The sequence below is a fragment of the Castor canadensis genome, chromosome 3, assembly GCF_047511655.1.
Source record: "Castor canadensis chromosome 3, mCasCan1.hap1v2, whole genome shotgun sequence".
In the NCBI taxonomy this organism is placed as follows: Eukaryota; Metazoa; Chordata; class Mammalia; order Rodentia; family Castoridae; genus Castor; species Castor canadensis.
This window is the reverse complement of record NC_133388.1, coordinates 83600981-83623820: the sequence shown is the minus strand read 5'-3', so window position 1 is coordinate 83623820 and position 22840 is coordinate 83600981. Positions and strand designations below refer to the sequence as shown.

Below are 22840 nucleotides of genomic sequence, written 5' to 3'. Positions count from 1 at the left end.
AGAAATATCTCTGAAGTGGCGAAGACCAAGTGTTCAGTCAACTACACTGTCTGGAAGTGTCACCTGGGAGTGTCCAATATCCTTTGCTCTAACTCTATGGCTACCAAGTAGGAGAGGATCTTTAATGCCATCTCCACATAGGCTCATCTACCCAGGAGTGCCTAATGGTGTATGTCCTACCACATCCATCTTGTGTATAGATGAATATATTTGTCCTAATTTGGTAATCTTTTAAAGTGCTAATACAAGAATGGTTAACCCAAGGCCCCATTACCCTGTGTAAACTTTTAAAGCTCAATTCATTACTGAATAAATATTTTATAATTAATGCCATTATTACTATAAACAAAGCTAGACACATATTGTCTCCCACCTAGAAGCCAACTCTGGGAAGGAGATGTCTTTGTTTCCTGTCTACTGAAACAAGTGCCAAGGATAGGAAAAATGTGCTCTTCTTCCCTTCCAGGCACCTGGTATTTCCTTGCTGCCACTCCTTACACCATCAGTGCAGGATCCACCTATCTCTGTTCTTCAGGGTCTTTCTCCCAAATCTAAACCCTTCCTGTTACTTATTAGCACAGATGAAAATGTTCTCCTTTATTTTCTGTTCCCTCTAGGTCTAGTTCGATTTAATCTGATAAAGCACTTCCTTGTAGGGCACGGGAGAGTGAACTTGAGTTATTTGGAGAAGTTTTCTGTGGGGTATCATCTTCCTGAGGGACAGAGGGACTCTTCTTTTGAACTGGATCACCTGACTAAGCCTCAGTGGGCTGGAGATAGCCCAGAGAGATGTTTCTCCTCCTGTACGCAGTGTACTTCTTGCTAAAAAATAATACAACAAAAACTCTCACCCCTCAAAAGCAGGATCCCAATGAAGGAAAGTGAATCATGGGCTGCTGTCCAAATCCATAGCATTCAGAAAAACATCCTTCATTTCTAAACCCTCTAGATTACTACTTTTGAACACTTGGATAAGAATTCTGTCTGGAAAAACGGCATCGTGGAGTAATCAAGGTGTATAATTACTTTTGTCTCCAGAATGTTCTGTGCCCTGCAGTCTGTTAAAGCAGGGAGTGAGTTAGGGAAGATGATTCTGCTTCTAAGGAGGAAAAAAAATCAATAAACCCCAGCAAACTTTGCAGGCAATCTGTGAAAGTCACTTTTAATCACCTTGTATTGTTGATCGATTTTACTCATGAGACACATTTAAAACATTTGTTAGGCATCAGATTTATAAACAAACATGTAGCAAAAAGAGAAATCACAAACCTGCTCAATGTTTCCCCTTGTTCTTTCCTTCAGGTGCAGGCGGACAGAAGAGAAATGATGACAAACTGGTGGATACATTTATAGAACTTGATAATGGCCAAATTGGAGACTGGGGAAATCAGGTACCTTGAATAACTGTTTTCAAGTAGGATCCACAAACGTAACATTACTTATAATTAATGTACCCAATTTTATATCATATGTTCTTTTGGTGCAGATCTGAGGCAGCATTAATTGGCAAATCCAATACTGCCCACAGTTGGCCACACACCATAGACTCTTCCTTTGCCAGAGTTATCCATGGCTAAGAAAAAAGTGCTGGTGATGAATCTGCTGTACCCAGCATTAGTATTGCTGGTTACAATGCAGCTGCAGTTCCTGTGCCTAAGGCAGACTTCCAGACTTCTAAATCTGGATTCATTCATCTGTGTGTCCATGACTTTATACTTCATCACTGTTGATGTAGACTATTTTTTTCTCCTGTTCTTTAAAGTAGGAATTCCCACGGAGTAAGTAAGGTATGTAGAAAATCTCTCTGATTCTAGCCTACTGTTGGGTGACGTTTTAAATAAATCGTTGTAGTAAATTTAGGTCTAGGCAACACTGTGCAGGGCCACTACTCTTTGCAAATGTACTGTGGGCCTTTGCACAAGCACCTCACTTTCTTGTGGGTCTTGGTGCTCTTATGATTAAATGGGAAGGCTGTATCACGTAGTCTCTAAATTCTGACTTCTTAAAGTACCTTTGGCATCCTTGGAGCTTGATAATTTCCTATAGCTTCATAAAATATTCCACTTACTCTATAAAGTAGCACTTTTACCTGTGCTTCATCCTTTCCATAACCTTCACTGACTTTGAGAGGAAAATCAGGAACAATATTTCCCTCTACAAACTCTTCTTTTTTTTAAACAAAACTTTGAAATAGCAACTGCTCAGACCTCTAAGATGTGTGGCATGTAAGAGAAAAGCTAGGTCTGAAAAGAGAGAACAAGAAACTGCTGATCTCTATTCCTGGTGAGTCTGAGTGGGTACGGTATGACCCTCTGCCTGTGCATCTCTCCCCCACACAGTTTTATATTACTCCCTGAGACGAGCTTGTGGAGTGAACGCATCCTACTGCATCTCTGCAACAGTGGGGAACCAGCACACAGGGCTGGCATTTTTTAATAACAATAGCTTTAAGATAATGATGGTGATGATGCTGTAGATAACATGATCTTTTCTCTGACCACCTATTTAAAATTGCAGCCCCTGACACTCTCTTATTTATTTCTCTATTTTACTTTTCTCCTTAACACTATTGTCACCTCACATATTTTATATTCTACATATTTATTTTTTATTATCTATCCCCAGTATCCCTTGAATAAATACTCCCTGAGCCCTTAGATTCTAACTTGTTCATTTTTTCCCCCCGACTACTGCATAATTTCTAGGCCCTAGAACAGTGTTGTGCTCATAGTAGGTTTTCAGTGAATACTTATTGAATGGATACATAGAAGAGTGAATGATCTTCTTATTTCTGTACAAGTTCTTAAACTCTCAGTCTTAAAGGGAAATATACTATCTAAATAAAAGGAAGTTCTGGTCTGTTTCTTACTACATCACTCTGTATTCAGTAAGCCGGCAATTATAAGTGTAAAAATATACCTCTAGGTCATTGTAAATTATTCTTCTCGCAGACTTAAAAACTTTGACTAAGTAGGTTTTCTTTCTAAAGCAAAGGTTTTGAACTTGGCTTCAGGGAGTCTGTGAATACACTAAAATTGTAGGCAAAGTTTTGATGCTTTGTGCATTGAATATTATTCTTAGGGAAAAAGCCCCTAATTTGCATTACATTTTCACTGATTTAACAAGGAACCACAAGACAACAACAACAACAAGAACTGCAAGAATACCAAAGTATCCCTGGAGGAGAGGCATTAGGGCATCTAGATTCTTACGAATTTTGCTAGTGACTGCTGTGTCATTCCAGATAAATGACTGTTCTTCAGTCTATTGGGCTGAACCTCAGGTTAATGAGGTTGCAGGGGAAGGTGAGTGAGGGATGACTGAGAGTCACAAGGGGGCAGGATGAAGACAGTGTTTGCATCAATCCTCCTCCACCTCCACCCCCATTTAAACCAGGAAAGTATCAGAGGAAAAGAAGAAATTGTGTGAGCAAAATATTAGTTGATGCACTGGGAGAATTTGACTCATTATTAAATACCTTCTCCAGGCTTCAGAATGACTTTTAATCCAAAAACTGCAGTAAGTGGAAAGCCAGATAATCACATATGATAATACACCATTTTCTTCTGTCACTTGAGAACCTTCTATTATTTTTCCTACTAACCTTTCTCTTTTACATTTATCTAGAACAATTCATGAAGATGAGATATATAATTTCCATGTAATTCTCATTTTTGATTCATGTACCCAAGGAAATAGATGACCCAAGAGTGATGTTCTTTTTTTTTTACACCAAAACTTTGAAAGGATGTAATATTTAATAAAAAGGAATTCAACTAAATTTCAAGATCTAAATGAAAAGAGAATATGAATCCATATATTCACTCAACAGCATTCAGGCTTGAGTCCTTGATATGATTCTGTGTCCCCAAAGTCCTAGGGAGGCAGGGGGCTAGGAATATCTCTGTCCCAGGTGCTGACAGTTTTAGACACAGACCTCTAGGAGATGTGTCCTACTAGTGCATAGGAATCATCTTGCCAGTGTTTATTCTTTTCTCTGTGAGTAGGAAAAGAGATGCCCAGGGCAAAACAGGGAAGCCGCTTAACAAATCCTGGTAGCTACAATAACTTTGCTGCTTCCTAATGGATTGCATGATGCTGTACCACAGCCTGCCGCTAATCCTGGCATGCCAAGCAATGAATCAGGAAGATGTTCCCAGCTGACCTCCTTCCAGATCAGTAAGAGCAAGGTGGCTTTGTGAAGTGCTTTGAGTCTCATGAAACCACTAAAGTTAAGTAAGGTTTTGTTGAGTTATGAAGGGAAATGGCCAGTGCTCTAAAATGCTAAGGCAGATAAGTACTTTAATACCTTTTGAACAAGCTGAAGAACTGACAGTTCTCATCAAGCTGGGGTGTCATAGACTTTCTCGTGACATACTGACTTTGGTGTTTCAGTGAGGGCTTCTTAACTTGGATGCTGATTATGACTTACCATACTCCCTGTTTGTTGAACTGGAGTTCAGGACTCTAGGACTTAAACTTTTTTTTTTAAATTAAAGATCGCTGTGGTGATCATTAGGACTGTTAATAGTTTTTCTGGTTCTCCTTTACTTCAGGTATATGCTAGGACTGTGCTAGTTTAGACATAGTGGATGGCCTGCTTTGGCCAGTGAAATGTGAATGGAAATAGTTATTACTTTGAAATTTCGAGTGTTTGTGGTCAGTACCATAATCCTGTTAGATTCCAATTGTTCTCTTTCTCTTTCTTTTTTGGTAATGATATTAGTTTGGTCTCCAAGTGAAAGCTTGAGGACATCCTATAAGGGGATCAGATGAGAAATGACTTGGGCAGACTTAAATGTGCAACGCGACATTGCTTTTAAGGCAATTCTCTCTCGAAGTCAGGTGATGGGTGGAAGATAAATAACCCTGACTTTTCAAGAACCATGGTGTTTGCCTTTGGAATTCTGATAGGCTTTATGAGATATTAGAAAATTAGCCTGAAATAGAAGAAAGAGATCCCTATGAAAGTTTATGTTCCTTTAATCTTTAATCCAGGTCTGTGGATGGTGAGTAATGATACTGATTCAGTGCAGGTTTGTGCTCAGGTTACTACTAAAAAGGTTTAAGAGCAATAGAGAATAAGACAAGTCAAAAATCCACACTTTGTGTGTGTGTGTGTGTGTATTTTTTTAACAGGTGAGAAAAGACTGAACTACTGCACCAGCTGTCACATTGATATCTACTTGGTAGGGCTGCAGGTGTGCAAGGCCTTCAAGTGTGGCTTCCAGGTTGCAATAGAAACAGATTTCTCATCAGCTGCATAACTGTGTCAAACACACTGCAGTAGCATATGCAGAGACATAGAGGGAAAACAAAAGAGAACAGAAAATAGAATGAAATGAAAAGGCAGATTATTCATTTCTTACACATTAAGAAGCTCTTCCTCATCATCCTTTTGCTCCCATAAGTGCCCCAAAGAAGCAAACTGGTTGGCTTTTATAATACTCTATCACATCAAAATTGTTTTTCAAAACAACTCACTCCAAAAAAGCAACAGCACCAAAAGGTGCTCCATAATGCAGTTTTTGAACTAGAGAGAAAAACTACATTATCTGAAACAAAATAGTCTTCATCAACTGGCTCAATAAATAATGATGTCCAAGACACTGGTTAAGTAAATTACCTGAGCATAAACATGCATTCTGGGGGATATTTGATAAGTTGGATGGATAGAATTACCAAAAAAAACCTCACAATGTAATTAGTAAACTAACTAGTAAACTAATGACCTCTAGGGCATGTTAATGATTTAATTAGTGAAATCCCTGAAGTTGAACCATGAAATATTCCTAATGTTAAAAATGAAGATAATAAACCAGGCGCTGGTGGCTCATGACTGTGATCCTAGCTACTCAGGAGTCAGAGATCAGGAGGATTGAAGTTCAAAGCCAGCCAGGGCAAATAGTTCTGCAAGATCCTATCTTGAAAAACTCTTTACAAAAATATGGCTGGTGGAGTGGCTCAAGGTGAAGGCCCTAAGTTCAAGCCCCAGTACCACACACACATACACACAAAAGATAATATCTGGGCTCTGGTGGCTCTGCCTGTAATCCTAGCTACTCAGGAGGCAGAGATCAGGATCAGGAGGATTGTGGTATGAAGCCAGCCCAGGAAAATAGTTTGCATGACCCAATCTCAAAAAATAGGGATGGTGGAGTTTCTCAAGGTGTAGATCCTGACTTCAAATTCCAGTACTGAAAAAAACAAAAAAGAAAGAAAAGAATGACAGCTGGGCACTGCTCAGGAGGCAGAGATCAGGAGGATTGTGGTTGGAAGCCAGCCTGGGCAAATAGTTCAAGAGATCCTATCTCAAAAAAAAAAATCCTTCACAAACAAGGGCTCACCAGCTCTCAAGTAGTAGAGTGCCTACCTACCAAGCATGAGGCTCTGAGTTCAAACCCCAGTAACCACCAAAAAAAAAAGCAAAATGCGGGGCTAAACAAGATAAGTGAGAATATATTTTCTAGGAATATAATTGAAAACTAAGGATTTAATGTCATGATCTAAGAATATGTTTTTTATCTCCTTGCTGTAAAAACATAAGCTCTGTCTACTACACATAATCATACCTGAAATTTTCATGTTATTCTTACTATAAAATGTGGATTAAGACCCTTGTTTTGTATATGAGAAAATAAATGCTCAGACAGATGAAACGGCTCATCCAGGTTGGGAGAGTTGAAACAGAGCCTCCAATTGTCTGGCTCTTAGTCCTAGCCCTCCACTGGGGATTTTGCTGACTGCCGATGACTGTGGTTGCCATCTGAACTGTCCATTTGAGAGATTGCTTGTACTTACTTTCCCATATAGAGCCTGGTAAATTTATTCCTTTTGCAGTGACACTGCAAACATCTCTAATGACCAAGACCTTGCTCCAATATCTTCAGAGAAAATTTTTTATTATGATTCATTACTCAGAGCATTCTATTTTATGTGGGAAATTCATTTAAATGGGTCATATCCCTACTGTATAACCACCAGTCATAATTCTGAAACCTACAATGAAGAAAAAATGATCTAATTATATTCTCTTTCCTGAGAATATAATTGAATAAAAGTGAGCTGAATAGAAAGTTAAAAATTGACACAACTACTTTGAAAAACTGTCTGGTGGCATCTATTAAAGTTTAGCCTGTACATATACTATGATACAGCTGTGCATTCCTAGATAAATACTCAATAGAGAAGCCCAAAGACATGCACAGAAATGTCTAGATGTCTATCAACAGTAGCAGAAATAGGAAACTTGTAGTATGGTAACATAATGGAGGACCACACGGTCATAGCTCATTGTAACTGTGCTCAACAATATGGATGGGTTTCCTATGAATAATGCTGAGTGACAGAAACAAGAAGCAAGAGCACTTTTCCAGAATGTATGAAAACTAGGGAAAACTACTCTATGCTGTTAGAAGGTAGCACAGTGTTTATCCTTGTGGAATAGTGATTGAGAAAGGAGACATAGGAACTCGTGTTCTGCTTATCTGAGTGCTGGCTATGCAGCAGTGCTCTGTTCTCTTAGGAAATGTGCTGTTTTCTGCATGCATATTATACTGCAGTGGGATATTCAGAAAGTGACATGAAAAAGTTAAAAGACACATAGTAGAACCTGAGGGATGTTTTACGTTTTGAAGGAAGTTTTTTTTTTTTAAATATTCTCAAGCAGGAATCCTTGCCTGAAGCCTTGCCCACATGGTTCATGTTGATTTAACCGATAAATCTGTGGAAATTTGTACTAAGCATCTTGGCATCTTAATAGATGATAAAGAAATTACCATCATATCTTGAACTGTTACTTTTTGCAACTGCACACATACATTTTTTAAAATGATCAAGAAAAACAAACAAAAATGTCTTTTTTTTTCTTTTATAAAATTGGAGAACAGGAGCAGGAGGGTGGAACAGATCCTGCGGGGGGGGGGGTGTGGTACTGGTGGCTGAGGCGGGGTGGCACTGGTGGGAGGGAGGAGGAGGTGGGGAAAAGGTGTAGGAGGGTGCATGTATGTAAGTGAAAAAACGAGATCTGTTGAAACTACTCTGGTAATGGAAGGGGGGAGGGGGGAATAAAGAAGAATGGTGGAAGGGGTGAATTCAAGTATGAATTTGTAAATGCTACAATGTAGCCCCACCCAGCACAACAATTAAAAAAAATAAATAACAACACATGGGTTTATTATTGCAGACTCTGTCATAGTGAGGCCCAGAGAATCTCCAAAACTGAGAGGGCAAAGAATGCTGCTTTAGTTGAACAATCTCCACAAAACGCAGGACAAATATGTAAGCTCTGATACTCTGAAAACAAGACTCACATACAGCTAGAAGCACATTGCAGATTCATACATTATTTGATTCTATTTTAAAACAATCCTAAATAAAAATACAACAAAAATGGCACCAAGGTATTATCTGCTCATGTTAAAAGAGGGCACTCAGAAAATTGAAGATTTTCTTTACAATAATATCTAGCATCTTGCTCTTTTTCTATCAAATTGATTTCAAAGGCTAAGCTCTTGCTCACTTCATTACTCGTGTCTTAAAAATGCCTAGTAAATGAGAAATACAGAAGGGGCAAGTGTGTCCTTCAATCAAAGTGGAAGTGGAAAGTATAACTCTGTTACTCTTATACTCGTCCTATTTTTGTCTTGTCCTTGATCTCAGCTAATTGCTTCTACTAGCTGAAATCCAATCCCATGTTTGTGTGATCCAGTACCTGATGTTCCTTTATTTAACGCCCAAATCACATAGAGGTTGGCAAGAGAAAAATAACACTCCAGGGAATTTCCTATGGCTATTTTACATGGTTTATCTGCTCCAAAGGACAAGTTAACAAGAAGCAAAAGAAAACCCAAGTTATGGAAACAACCAAGATACCCCACTACTAATGAATAGATAAAGAAAGTATGGTACCTGTACACAATGGAATTTTACTCAGCCATGAAGAAGAATGAAATCTTATCATTTGCAGGTAAATGGATGGAACTCATTCTGAGTGAGGTCAGCCAGGCTCAGAAGACAAAATGTTGTATGTTCTCCTTCATATGCAGACTTTAGATCCAGGGCAAATGCAGCAATGTGGTTGGACTTGGATCACATGACAAGGGGAGAGCACATAAGGGAGATATAGGACTAGGTAGAAAACCCAAAACACGTCCCCACTGCAGAGGAACTAATACAGAAACCTTAAAGCAACAGAGGTTAACATGAGAAGGGGATCAGAAACCAGTGTAAAGATCAGTTAGAGATGAATCAACATGGTTGTAACACATTTGTATATGGAAGCAATGCTAGGACTCTTTTTATAGCTGTCCTTAACTCAACTAGCAAAAACATTGTCTTTCTTATTATGCTTATGTCTTTTCTTCAACAAAATTACAGAAAAGGGCAGAACAGGACCTGCCTGGAAAGGAAGGGGGGAGAGAGGAGAAGGGTGGGGGAGGGGACACAGGGGAGAAATGACCCAAACAATGTATGCACATGTGAATAAATTAATAATAATAAAAGAAAACCCAATTTGCTATTTATCAGGTAATACTGGTGCTTTAAGGCAGTCAACCATATTTGAACTGTTATATATAGTTAGAAGTACAATGTCAGTAGAACTCAGTTTTGGGGACAATTTAGATTATATTATTTGGAGCAATATAGCTATGTCAAATTTGACGGTTTCTGGAAATGGTCTAGGAAGTTTCAGCTGATTATCCAAAGGTAGATTAACATGGAGCCTATTTTTTTTCTAGGCACACATTTTAAAATATCAGTACTAAAAGTTTTATGCTCATATTTCCATTTTAGGCATTGTCAACTAACTTTCTACCATGGAAGATATTAACAGTTATCTTACATGCCCTCTTCCCTTCTTCTCATCCTTTCAACTTTTTTATATTACATTTTTAAGTTATTATTTAGAGTTTGTATTTTATGACCATGTAACTATTGATCCCAGTTTAGCAATGTAATAATGTCAGTATAATTCAGTTTTGGGGGTGTATTTAGTTTCACTAAATACTAAGTACTATGACTATTCTTTTTATATAAACCCTCTGGAAGTGATTAATTATTGACCTATTTTAATTTCTTTCTCTTTTTTTTTGTGGTACTAAGGTTTGAACTCAGGACCTACACCTTGAGCCACTCACCAGCCCTTTCTTGTGAAGGGTTTTTTCAAGATACAGTCTTCTGAACTGTTTGCCCTGGCTAGCTTTGAACCGTGGTCCTCCTGATCTCTGCCTCCTAAGTAGCTAGGATTACAGGTGTGAGCCACCAGCACCGGGACCTATTTTAATTTCTTGATTTACTTTTATTTAACTATTATAAAGAATACATTCCTGACCTCATCTGCAAAAATATAAAATTTCTCTAGCCAAACACATCATGAAATCTTTCTGTTGTGTTTTCTACATCCTTGATGACCTTCTCCTGGAGCTCTCAGCCCCTGCTTACTCTGCTGCACAGGCCTGCTGTGCGTGTTGTCTGGGATTTCCCTCCTTCTCCCCTCCCACTAATCCTCCTCTTCTTTCTCTTCCTTTTTGAGTGGAACTGGTGTTTGAACTCAGGACTTTGAGCTTGCAAAGCAGGCATTCTACTGCTTGAGTCATACCTTCAGACCTGGGACTTCCCTTCTTTATAATCACAGAGATCCCCTTTGCCTTTTCCTATGTAGGAGCTCTTATTTCCTGGATCTCACACTTTTTATTTTCTTGGTTTATTTCCTTATTTTGGAAGAACAATTCTATTCAGGTAGCTTTTGGAGTATGGGCAAAAGGCAGATAAAGCTTTGAGATCTTACAAGCCTAAAAATTTTTTTGTGCTGTCCTCACATATCATAAGTGGTTTGGCTGGGTATAGAGTTCTAAGTTGGAAGTTATTTTCATCCCTAATTGAATCTGTTGTTCAACTATCTTCTAATTTTAGAGTTGCTGAAGAGATAACCAATCTATCCTGATTCTTGATCATATGAACGTGTCCAACTCAGAATGTATTTAGGATATCCTTTTTTTTTTTGCAAGTGTTCTGATATCTTGCTATGATAATCTTGGCATGAAGTTTTTGGTTTACAGTGTAGACTTTTGGTGGACTCTTTTACTGTGATTGCTCCTACCCTCCAGTTCTAGTGAATCATGGAATAATATTTCTCCAAAAAACATCCTCCATTTATTTTCCCTGTACCCTATTTGAGGTATCCCTATTAGTTGGATCTTGGACCTCTTTTTGCCTTATTATTTGTCTTTGTCTTTTAATTTTACTGCCTGGGATATTTAATTTATTTGTTTTAATTTTTTAATTATTATTGTACTGGGGTACATTGTGACCTTTACAAACATTTTTACAATATAATATACCATAGTTGAATTCACCCCCTCCATCATTCTCCCTTATCTCCTCTACCCTTCCATTCCTGGAATAGTTTCAACAGGTCTCATTTTTCCACTTACATATGTGATTATATAATATTTCTACCATATTCGCTGTTCTACACCCTTTCCTTTTATCCATCCCGTCTCCCACTGATACCAATTCCCCCAGACAGGATCTGTCTTGCTTTCCTGTTCTCTAGTTTTGAAAAACAAAAGACATTTTTGTTCTGCCCAGAAAGGCGAGGGTTGGGGGTGGGTAAGTGTCCCAAACAATGTATACACGAAAGTAAATGTAAAAATGATAAAAAAGAGACATTTTTGTTTGTTTAAGATAGCTATACAGGATGTTTCATTGTGACATTTCCATGTATATATGTATTATAACTCGAATTGGTTCATCCCTTCTATTTTTCTCTGTTTGGGAGATTTTTTTGTGGGGGGGGCAGCACTGGGGTTTGAACTCAGGGCCTCACTTGCTAGGCAGGTGCTCTACCACCTGAGCCACACCACCAGCTGTTTGGGAGAGTTTAGTAACTATCTTTACTTCTATTTTTTCTGCTATCATGTTTTTTATATCTAGGATTTTTTTTTTTTTTTTTTTTTTTGGCAATACTGAGGATTGAACTCAGGGTCTTGTGCTTGCTAGGCAAGTGCTCTACCACTTGAGCTATGCCTCAGTTCTTAGGATTTTTTTTTTCTTAACCTGTTCTTATTTGTGACTGAAGCACTAAAAAAGCCTTTTTAGTGCTGTACAATCTCTGTATGAGCTGTGTGAGCTGAGTACTGGCAGCCTCACTGTAGGGTACCTGGGTAAAGACCATGCCACAGTTTCCACATATAATTTTATTCTTTTGGGCTATTCAACTTCCTCAAAAAATCTTCCAATCTCTCACCTTAAGAAAATTAAACTGATCAGCATTGATTTCACAAACTTTCACCTATTTCCATTGTGTTGTGTTTCTACTAAAGCATCCTGTCTCCATCCTGAACTAGTCCATCCTCTCCAGAAGTAACTCTCTGCCCTGGAACTTCTGAAGAATCCCTAAGAGCTAAGCCCAAGGCTCAGTAACGTGGGTGTGAGGTGCAGTGCTGTTTTTAGAAAGGAGAAATGGATTTGGACTGGGACAACAAAGACTGTTTCCTAGGCTTGTCTTGAGGATCAAGTGACATAATGTATTGGATGCACTCTGCATACTAAAAATCACTTCATGAGTCTTAGGAATTATTAATAAAAGTTGTGACATTTGGGCAGTTTTCAAAAAGTTACTGAGAGCTGATTTCTTTTCCCAAACTGCTCCACTTGAGATGAAAAGTTAATTTAAATGAATCATACAAAGATATTGACACAGCTAAATTTGGTGCAAGCTGCTGGGGTTTTAAACTTCTCCCTAAAACCTTGAAATGCTGGTTAATTTAGTTCTCTCACAACCAAATGAAAAAGCAATTTGCACATCTCACTTGCCCTTGTAGGAAGATAGTGGCTCTGCGTTAAAATGAATGAAATTGCCTTTGGTCTTGATGCTTTGTATGTTCAGCAAACAAACTCAGGTTTATTGGGTAAGAAAACGAATGGATCAGCAAATGAGGCTTGCTTTGCAACCTACGACAGTCTCAAAAATAAATTTCTACACTACATAATCAAGGCCCAAAGCCCTTAATTCTGTTCAAAGGCTGCATAAGGGAAAAGCAATGGGAAAATTAATAGTTACATTAGTATTTCAATGCACTGTAAGTAAATTACATTTGAGTGAGGAAGCAGTTGCTTTTTTAATTATTAAATTCTATTTTGATTTGTGAAACGATGATTACATTATAAAGATATTCTTGAATATTTCAAGCCTTGCATTTTACATTCTTTTCTACTAAAAATAATATGTGATTTAGAATATTAAATAAGATTCATGATTTTGCTCTGATGTTATCTACATTTTTACAAATTCAATTGCTGACCACAAGGTATGTTACATAACCAAATTCCATAAACTAACATTCTAGGCCTCCAAGTAAAACTGCTCAATCAATATCTTCTCCTCCTTTTATCAGCTACCCATGATGGAGGCCTTGCCTTACTTTGGCTGTGGATATATAAATGCTTCTGCTCTAATGATTTATTTATTAAAGTAATTTATTTTCAGGTTCAATTGGAAATTGTTTTGTTCAATTTAGTAGTTGACAATGGTATGCTAGATCAGAAAAGTTCCTGCTGCCATTCTCTTTATATGCATCCTGCAACATGGCAGCCGATAGACACTTGGAGCTGTTTAATTCTTGAGAAGTATCTATGCCACAAAGAAACTGAATTTTTAATTTTAATTAATTTATATTTATATAACTACATGGAGCTAGTGATTACTACCTTGGGCAGCACAGCTTTACATCATTATAACTGATTCATACACAAGAAACTTTCTCTTTAATGATTTTTTAAAGCTTAGAAATTTAAAAAGTAGAAACTCTCAGTTGTTTGCTTTGGAATTGATGCCCAATGATCCATTTCTTGTCAATAGTTGTAGAATAAATAGGTTGATTTAAAAATGAGTCATTAAATACTTATTTAGTCATTAGATAGTCAGGAGCTTCAACTACCTGGCAGGGAATACACTATAGGTTGTAGAATTACCTAGCATATAATTAAGTGTCAACTCCACACTGTGGATCTAGCAGAAAAATTCATTTGTGAGTCTTAACCTGGTCTATTCCCAAAAGACATGGATGGCAAAAGGAAAAGTATTCTTTTTAGTGCTAAAGCAGACCCTGAGTTACTGGAAAGAAAACGAAATACTAAATAGCATCTAGGTGTTATGAACTAGCTGTAAATAATACATTTATTTAAATATGCTTGTTTCATGTGCTCAAGCATTGATGTATTCCATAAACTTACCAGCTCTCAAAATAGGATTCCTGTGTTAAGCTATTGCCCTACCTGGCACCAAAAGCAACTCCACAGACACTAAACCTTGACATTCTAAACAAATATGTTGCTCTTCACAGCAATGACATACATCTGGCTGGAGAAAGTAATTGTAATGCAGGGAGCAATGCCACATTCTGCTCCATCACTTAATGATCAATTATGTTTCATGAAGTAATTCATAAGACATATCAGGTCATTCTGCAACAATGTAACTGCTAGCCTCTGCATGGCCTTGCTGGTATGGTTAATTAACCTGAACAATGCATGGCACATTTGACAAAAAAAGAAACAAACAATTTTTTTTTCTGTTTGGGAGAGGGGGAACTCCTGCCTAAAGCCAAGACTGCACATTAAGCTCTGATTTAATTTCTTTAAAGAGGTAAAATGGTAGCTCTCTGAAGCAGTGAAGCATAGAGACTGGAAAATGACCCAACAAGCACTCGTGGAGATAGATGTTGCTGTCTCCCTGTTATAGTGACATTTACCTGAATGAGGTTGGCAGCTGGGTTCCTTCTTTTCTCAAAGTGTTTCTGGCAGTGCTGTTCCTGTACTTTTAATGCAAAACCTGAGCCAAGAATGCCCTGGAATAAAATATAAAAATAGTGCTGTAAAAACAAATTTCAAAAGCACTGTGAAATAATACAAATATTTAAAAAACTTCTAAAATGTGTCTTTGAGAAGATAAACAGCATGTATCCTGTCTATAATAAACACATTATTTATTAAAACAAATGCTAAAACATAATGCAATCGAGGATGGCAAGTTGTTGGCAATGTTGCAAGAGACAGAATGACTTCTGTTCTTCAGCAAACCTGTTAGGCATCAGCATTTATTTTCTTGTGGTATAATAAGAGACACCGTAATTGCAAATACAAATGACAATTAAATTTTTCTGTGTGTGGCCTTCTCCATGACATTTTTATGCCTAAATATGAGTGAGTGGACTGATTTGTGATAGAATTTAGAGGGCATGAACTCTGATTTTGGGCAGAGTTGGATTTTGAATTCAGGAATGTTAAAGTGTCACTGCTGTGGACATGGGAGTACTTCTAGAACTTTGATGAAACTCTGAAATTGTGTGTATTCCACCCATAAAATGAGAGAGCAGAGAGGGGGTTTCTGGCAGTAGTCCTTCATGGTGCTATAAATATACACCAACCATAGTAAAGTGAAGAGGAGTGGGGGGCAGTTATCCAGATGAGATAAATGGGATCTCATTTTGAAGCTAGAGGTTTTCCATTTTGCCTGTTTTACAATAAAGGCAAGAGTGTGGGTCACGGCAAAACATGTTCCTATTTCCCTCAGCATTCCTTGCCTTTTTGGTTTTGGCCCAGCTATTCAGATTTTGGGGTTAGTAAGATTAGTATTCCTTCCTGAGTTTACACTAATTATTATTATTATTTTTGTGCTAGATTGCTTATTACCTTGATCTGCCAAAATTCTGGTTCTTTGATGTTCCCTCTCTGTTCATTTTGTTTTGGTCTAAAATTTGTGAGATCAAGGTGCTTTTTGTCTCAACCTTGGTTGGTCAGAGCCTGCTAAATTTGGTCTCTGGGCTTTGTCTATATTCTCGACTTTTATTAGTATGGGAATTGGAGCTCCACTGCTTTCAAGTTTGTGGATTTTACTTGCAAGCTATAAGTTATTAGCTTTTTATTAAACTTCAAGGAGTCTAACCCTTAGGTTAGAGATGGGCATCTTATAAGCACTAAGTCAGCATTTGCCATAGGTAAGGAATGGTTGCTTTTCTTTTCTTTGTATTTTTTAAGTAGTTCAAAGATGGTATAGGCTGCCTGAAGGTGGGTTTTTTTTTTTTTTTATCTCTAGGAGGTGTCAAATCTTGGCTGGGTGACAACTTGGCTGAGATATTTTGAGGCTCTAGATAGCCTTTAACCTTTCTCTTATCTTGAGATTTCACAATTCTCAGAATATCTGTGACAATAACCAGACAATAAGTGAAGTAATACAATCATAGTTAAAACACACAATTATAAAATTATACTATTTGCTGCTAGTGAACAATGATTATTTTATTATTATTAATTAGGATAAGCGACTATGCCATGACATTAGCCATGGCACCACAGGTTCTGTTTTGCATCTGTTTTTTCAGTGTGTGTCTCATGCTGTCTAAGAGATCCATCTCAGACAGGTTGTGGTTGCACAAATTAAGCTTTATGAAAAGCTGGATAACAGATTTATAGAACATTTCCCTCCACATGGAGGTTGTAAAATGGCTCTTCATTTCCAAATCCAGCTCAACTCTAGTCATTTGCAACTCCTAATTTTTTTCTATTATGTAAGACTATTTAAGAATGATTAACTGATTTTTCTTCCAATTTTATTTTACATGACATATAAACATGTAGAAGAGAATACAAAACATCAGAATTTATAGCAGTTATTTACAATAAGTCATAGCTGTGCACATATTATGTGCATATTTGTGTATAATCTATTGTTAGGGAGTACAAGTCAGATTTTGTAAGCATCAAATTAATAGCATTCATTAAGTGGATATGAAGTTCAGCATTAAATCCCTTATGGAAAATAAAGGCAGGTCCTACATAGTACAAATCTAGCATCTACCCAACAAATAAGATGTGCGAAAAAGCACACTGTATTGCTTAAAAACATCTATTAGTAGATGGCAACAGCTTGCTATGTATCTCTTGTGCCAGACTGTACATTACAGCAGTTATTAAATTAGGTCTGCTCATTGTCTCATCATAGCCCCACTCCAACTTTCTTCCACCTCCTTCTTAGCGTGTAGGTCGGTGTGCTACATAGAAGTCTGCTGAAGTCTGTCATGAACACACACACACACACACCATGGTTTAATCGACATCAATAGATGAAAATGCTTAGAAACTGAGTTTTCATTTCATTTGTTTCTTTTCTAGGATAACAAATATTAAAATTATTAGGCTGTAAGTGATAGTAATTGTCAAGGGGTGCTACATAAATACCAAATAGAAAAAAATTGCTTGGGTAAGCTACCTCTCTTTATCTTCTAGCTTAAATGAGCCTAATTTGTACCCTGTGGCAAACAAACTAGGCTGAGATTTTTTTAATAGTTGTTAATATTTTATTATATATAATAATTGTATTTTCAAATATTGTTAATGATTATAGATAATGGCTACCATTTATTTATTGAATGGTTAACATCTTGAGTCAAACAGAATTAGTCCTTGCATTAAACTTACTAGCTGGATGTCTCAAGGAATTCAGTATCTATAAAACTCAATTTCTCCATCAGTCAAAAGTTACTTAGAGCTGGAATGTCCAGCAGAAGTGTGGCAGCACCCTCAAGAGGGGAAAGAGCTGTTTGCCTGGGTGATACATAGGAGCTGGTTTGGGCTTCCTCCATGAGCTCACTAGCCTGGGGGTGGAGTGGGCCCCATAGGAAGTGGTCCCCAGGATGGGTGGCCTGTGCCATTCTGTGAGGGGCAAGAGAGTTCTGTTTTGGAAATGAGATGGGGAAACCTTGGTTCTCAGGTTTCCTGAGTGAGAAGAACCCCAAACAGGAGAGACTCTAAATCCATCTCTATCTTTCTCAGCAAAATGCCAATGCATTCTCCTAAATGTCAGTTAGACAGCACTGTTGGCAGGCAGGAGCACAAGACAAAAATGACAACTCAGCACCTATTTGTGAGGCTGTAGTAAAAAGATCCCTAAGAAAGGCTACGTTTCTTGACATTGTTAGGAAATGTTCTGTTCTGTGCAAGCACATTTTTCAGATTTCCAACATTGTGTCAATTTAAGTTGCATATAAAAATTGTAATCACTTTATTGGAAATACTTCCAAGAATGACTACTTAGCCTCTGACCTTTAACTTAACACAGTGACACAATTTAATCTCCCTGGAATAGTCCAGAGCCTCATTATGGGGGCCAGGCATGTACTGGATGCAGCCAGCTTCCAGAAGCAGGTTGACCCCAACAGTAATTGGCCAGGTCTTCGTACACTTTGAACACTTCTGTCTGCTTTCTGGCTACAGACTTTTGTTTCCCTCCATTGCTGTTTCTTACATTTCATCCTGCTGTAATGTTTGTTTTATTAGTCTCCCTCTACATTGCTGTTTATAATCTTCAAAGCATTGTGAACTATATAGGTCAGTTTACCAGAATTTTCTCTGATAATGAAGTTAAGGTTGTGAATTAGGTTTCAAGTGGGTATCTTATGAAATAACCTATATACCATGGTCTATTTTAGCTATCCAGTTATACATGTGACCACAGGGTAAATATGTACACCAAACAGAAGATACTTTGTGCCACTATTTCAGGGAAAGAAATCCATGACTGCATTTTACTGTTTCTAAAGGTGTCTCCTGTACAGAATCTGATTCTTGAGTCAGAATCTTATTAGTGAGTGACTGCTCTGTTCTGGATTGTTGAAATTGTCACATGAATAATAAAAGTGAGGCTTATTTCTTTTTGGTGGTGGTACTGGGGCTTGAACTAAGGGTCTCAAGCTTGCTAGGTAGGCACTCTGCCACTTGAGTCATGCCCCTAACCCTTTTTTGCTTTGGTTATTTTTCACATAGGATATTGCATTTTTTTGCCTAGGACTTGCTTCAGACTTGGTCCTCTTACTTATGGTCTTGTGTGACACCATACATGGCTTATTGTTTGAGATGGGGGTCTCATTAACATTTTGCTCAGGTTGGCCTCAAACTGTGATCCTCCTGGTCTCAGCCTCTTGAGTAGCTGGAATTATAGGCATGAGCCATGGTGCTGACTGATATAGTGAGTTTTTACTTTTTACTGGCTTTGATTCCATCATTTTGCACCAGGAAACATGTATTTATATATTTTTATAGGTGAAGGGAAGTAACATTTCTTGAATATTCTTCATAATGAACATTTGGCTTACATCATCACATTATTCATAACAAAAATTATCTGGGCTCAATAATTCTTCCTCCATTATACTGATGAAGAAACATACTAAAAAAGTCTCTGTCTGAGCTGAATGTGCCCTTCTCCATTCATATGTTGGCGTCCTAATCACTATACCTCAAAATGTGATCTTATTTGAAGACAGGACCCTTACTGAAATAATCTAGATAAAATGAGGATATTAGGGTGGTCCCTAATCCAATATGGGTGATGCCCTTATAAGATGAAGAAATCTGGACACAGATGATGTGAAGACACAGGAAAAAGATGGCCTTTGACAAGACAGTGAGAGAGTCCTGAGGCAGATCTTCTGTCATGGCTCTCAGAAGGGACTAGCCCTGCCAACATCTTGATTTTGGACCTCTAGCCTGCAAAAACTGTGAGATAGTAAATTTCTACTGCTTAGAATACCCGGTCTGTGGTACCTTGCTACAGCAGCACGAAAACACTAATACAGTCTCACGGTGTGTGTGTTTAACAAACAGTCAAACTGAGGTCCAATGCCCAAGCAAGTGCATAGCCTTTTCAGTCTCTTTACTGTGACTTTGAGTGATCTAGGGCAGAACCAGTTAGTCAGTCTGGGTACTGACTATGGGAAGGTCATTAACAGGCAGACAGAGGAGGAGCCCTGTGAGTTAAAGACTGTGCTGCTACTGAGGCCAATAGGAAAAGGGGACCAGGAACTAGAGAAAAGGTTAGATCAAAAAGAATTAACCTAGAAGGTAACACACATGCACAGGAAATTAATGTGAGTCAACTCCCTGTTTGGCTATCCTTATCTCAACCAGCAAAAACCCTTGTTCCTTCCTATTATTGCTTATACTCTCTCTTCAACAAAATTAGAGATAAGGACAAAATAGTTTCTGCTGGGTATTGAGGGGGTGGGGGGAGAGGGATGGGGCAGATTGGGTGGTAAGGGAGGGGGTAGGGGCAGGGGGGAGAAATGACCCAAGCCTTGTTTGCACATATGAATAATAAAACAATTAAAAAAAAGAGACTGTGCTGCTAAAAATCTCCATGTGACTTTTCCACTTGCTTGGCTTCCTTTGTGGGTGTTCTTGGGTTCTGCATGACAGAACCCGCAGCATCAGCTTGTGTCTGTTTTCCGTAGGCACACTGCTGCCACTGTCCTAGCACTCCTTTTTTGTTGACTTCCCCACCTCTACCCTAGGTGGAGTGGATAAAAATGAAAGCCTGGGGATAGGGGAGTCAACATTGTAATATTACAACCAATGGCCTCTAATGAAACAAAAGGATAAGATGACCACACAGGCAAGCTTTGTCCATGAAGGAGAAATATTCACCAGAAGCTTGGGGGAAGGTAACTGTGCTCTTCATTCTGATAAGATGCAGAAACTGCTCATTAAGAAAAGTCAATGACAATGACACAAAGAATAAATCATGGGACACATTTCTAACACTTAAGGTCATAGGCGTTTCACTCAGAGGGATCTGAAGAGGAAAATACTTCATTTGTGTATATCTATCTCTTCAGCTGTATGCAGTATAAACCAAAGCGAGTGATCAGTTTAAAATGAAAGTATGTTTAAAACTTTACAGACATTAAAATCTTCAGTGGCATGTTGGCTGAAAGGTGCTGCCACATTTCAGAATTATTATTTTGGCATAAAGCTGCTATCAACATCTCAAGACCCTATATTCTAAATTATCCATCTAGATATATTTAGAAAAAGTGTTTCATTAGAAAAGATGATATATGTCAGCAATACAGATGCGTTTCCAAGCATACCCGCCCATTTGTGAGCACTCACTCAGGTTAACCCCAAAGACCTAGAGTTGCTTTTCTGTTGCAAAGATACTCATGGCAGGAAGTGCAAAGAAAGAAATGCCAAGGAGTGCAAAGCCTGCAGAAAGCAATCTTCCCAGCCAAGTTAGTGGAGTTTTCTCTCCATAGCCAATAGTGGTCAATGTAATCTAAAAACAAAATAAATAGAACATCCAGCTTAAGCACTTGAAAAGGAAGTTAAGATCTAGTAACAGGAGGCAAAGCAACATTTCTACTAAATCATTATTCAAGAAGTCTTGTTGACGCATTTTATTACTGTGCTTTAATTTTCCATGACGCATACCAGAACTTCTCCTTGTTTAAGGAAAGGAATAACCTACATAGTTGTTCCTCCCCAGTTTTCCATCTTTTCGAAGTGTTTTCAAAGAAAGGTTATTTAAGTGCGCAGATAACCATCAGCGATGCAGCAGTGATAGCACTGTGGATTTAAGACTGGGTCAGTCCCCCAAACAGCAATTTATGTTAATTAAGGTTGTCCATTCATTACCTTGGCAGGCATTTCCTGAAGGTCTGGTGTGTGCAAGGTACATGTTATAATTTATAGTGGGACCAAACTGAGTGCTGCATAGTTCTTGTCCTAAGGTATTTACAGCAGAGTGAAGGAGGCGTGTACACACCACGATTAAAACACGAAATAGGGGACGCAGGGATGAGAGTGGGAATTCAAGAAACACATCGACCATTCCTGGCTTCGGGATGAGGAGGCTCAGCTGGGGGAATTGTCGTCATTCCTAGGCTTTGAAGGAGGGATGACGTCTTGAGAGGCAGAAATGATAAAGAAGGCCTCTGGGGAGGGGAACAGGTGGCCAGTTGCAGAGTGGTGAGAACGCAGAGCAGCTTCTGGAAAGGAGGGTATATTGTACTGGAGCATAGTGGATTTGAGGAAGATGAGTCAATTCTTTGGTTTCATTAATGATTTATAGTTTTCAGTGTACAGCCTTTTACTTTCTTGGATATATTTATTTCTAAGTATTTTTTGGAAGCTATTATGAATGGAATTATCCTTGTGATTTCTTTTTTTCAAAAAATTCCGTTAGTGTATAGAACTCTTCTGACTTTTTTATCCTTCTGCTCTACTGAATTTATTTGTACTAACTTTTTCTTGTGTGTGTAATATAGAGTTTTCTATATATAAGTTCAGGTCATCAAGAAACACTGATAATTCATTTCTTCCCTTTCTGTTTGAGTGTCTTTTATTTCTTTCTCTTGCCTAACTGCTCTGGCAGGGACTTCCAGCACTATATTGAGAAGCTGCAGGAGTGGGCATTCTTGTCTTATTCTGGATCTTAGAGGAAAGGATTTCAAATTTTCACTGTTGAGCATAATGTTTGTGGTGGGATTTTCATATATGATCTTTATTGTGTTGAGTTGTGTTCTTTCTATACTTAATTTTTTGTTGAGAGTTTTTTTTAATCATGAAAAGATGCTGAATTTTGTCAAGTGCTTTTTCGGTATGTAATGAGATGATCTGAAATAAACCAAGCATGAAAAGACAAATACCACCTGTTCTCACTTATATGTGGAATCTAACAATCAAACTCAAAGAAGCACTGAGCTGAATGGTGGTTCCTGCAGGCTGGTGGTTGGAGAAATGGGGGATGATGGTCAACAGGTACAATGCTTCGGACAGGAGGAATAAGTCTTTTATTGTTATTGTTCAAGATCTATTGCACTGTGTGGTGAAGATGACTGATATTAGTATAGTATATATTGCAAAATCACTGAGAGTATATTTCAAATGCTTTCACCACAGAAAATAAAAAAAATAAATATTTGAGGTGAGAAACCCTTAATTAGCTTGATTTAATTATTCTATATTTATAGTTCTACACCAGGCCAGTCTTCTGAGCTCT

The 22840-nt window shown here is 38.0% G+C and overlaps 3 protein-coding genes across 4 annotated transcripts in view; 1 reads left to right on the top strand and 2 right to left on the bottom strand.

The window, feature by feature from the left end:
* LOC141421250 (potassium voltage-gated channel subfamily KQT member 5-like) overlaps positions 1-5284 on the bottom strand; it is a 47398-nt gene extending 42114 nt beyond the window's left edge. The window contains exon 1 of the mRNA XM_074066916.1: positions 5187-5284. The gene's annotated coding sequence lies outside the window, so the exon portion shown is untranslated. The remainder of the gene's footprint in view (positions 1-5186) is intronic.
* Positions 1-22840, top strand: part of LOC141421230 (inhibitor of Bruton tyrosine kinase-like) — a 1912155-nt gene that overhangs the window by 134854 nt on the left and 1754461 nt on the right. The window lies entirely within an intron of this gene.
* LOC141410465 (inhibitor of Bruton tyrosine kinase-like) overlaps positions 1-22840 on the bottom strand; it is a 973048-nt gene that overhangs the window by 736399 nt on the left and 213809 nt on the right. The window lies entirely within an intron of this gene.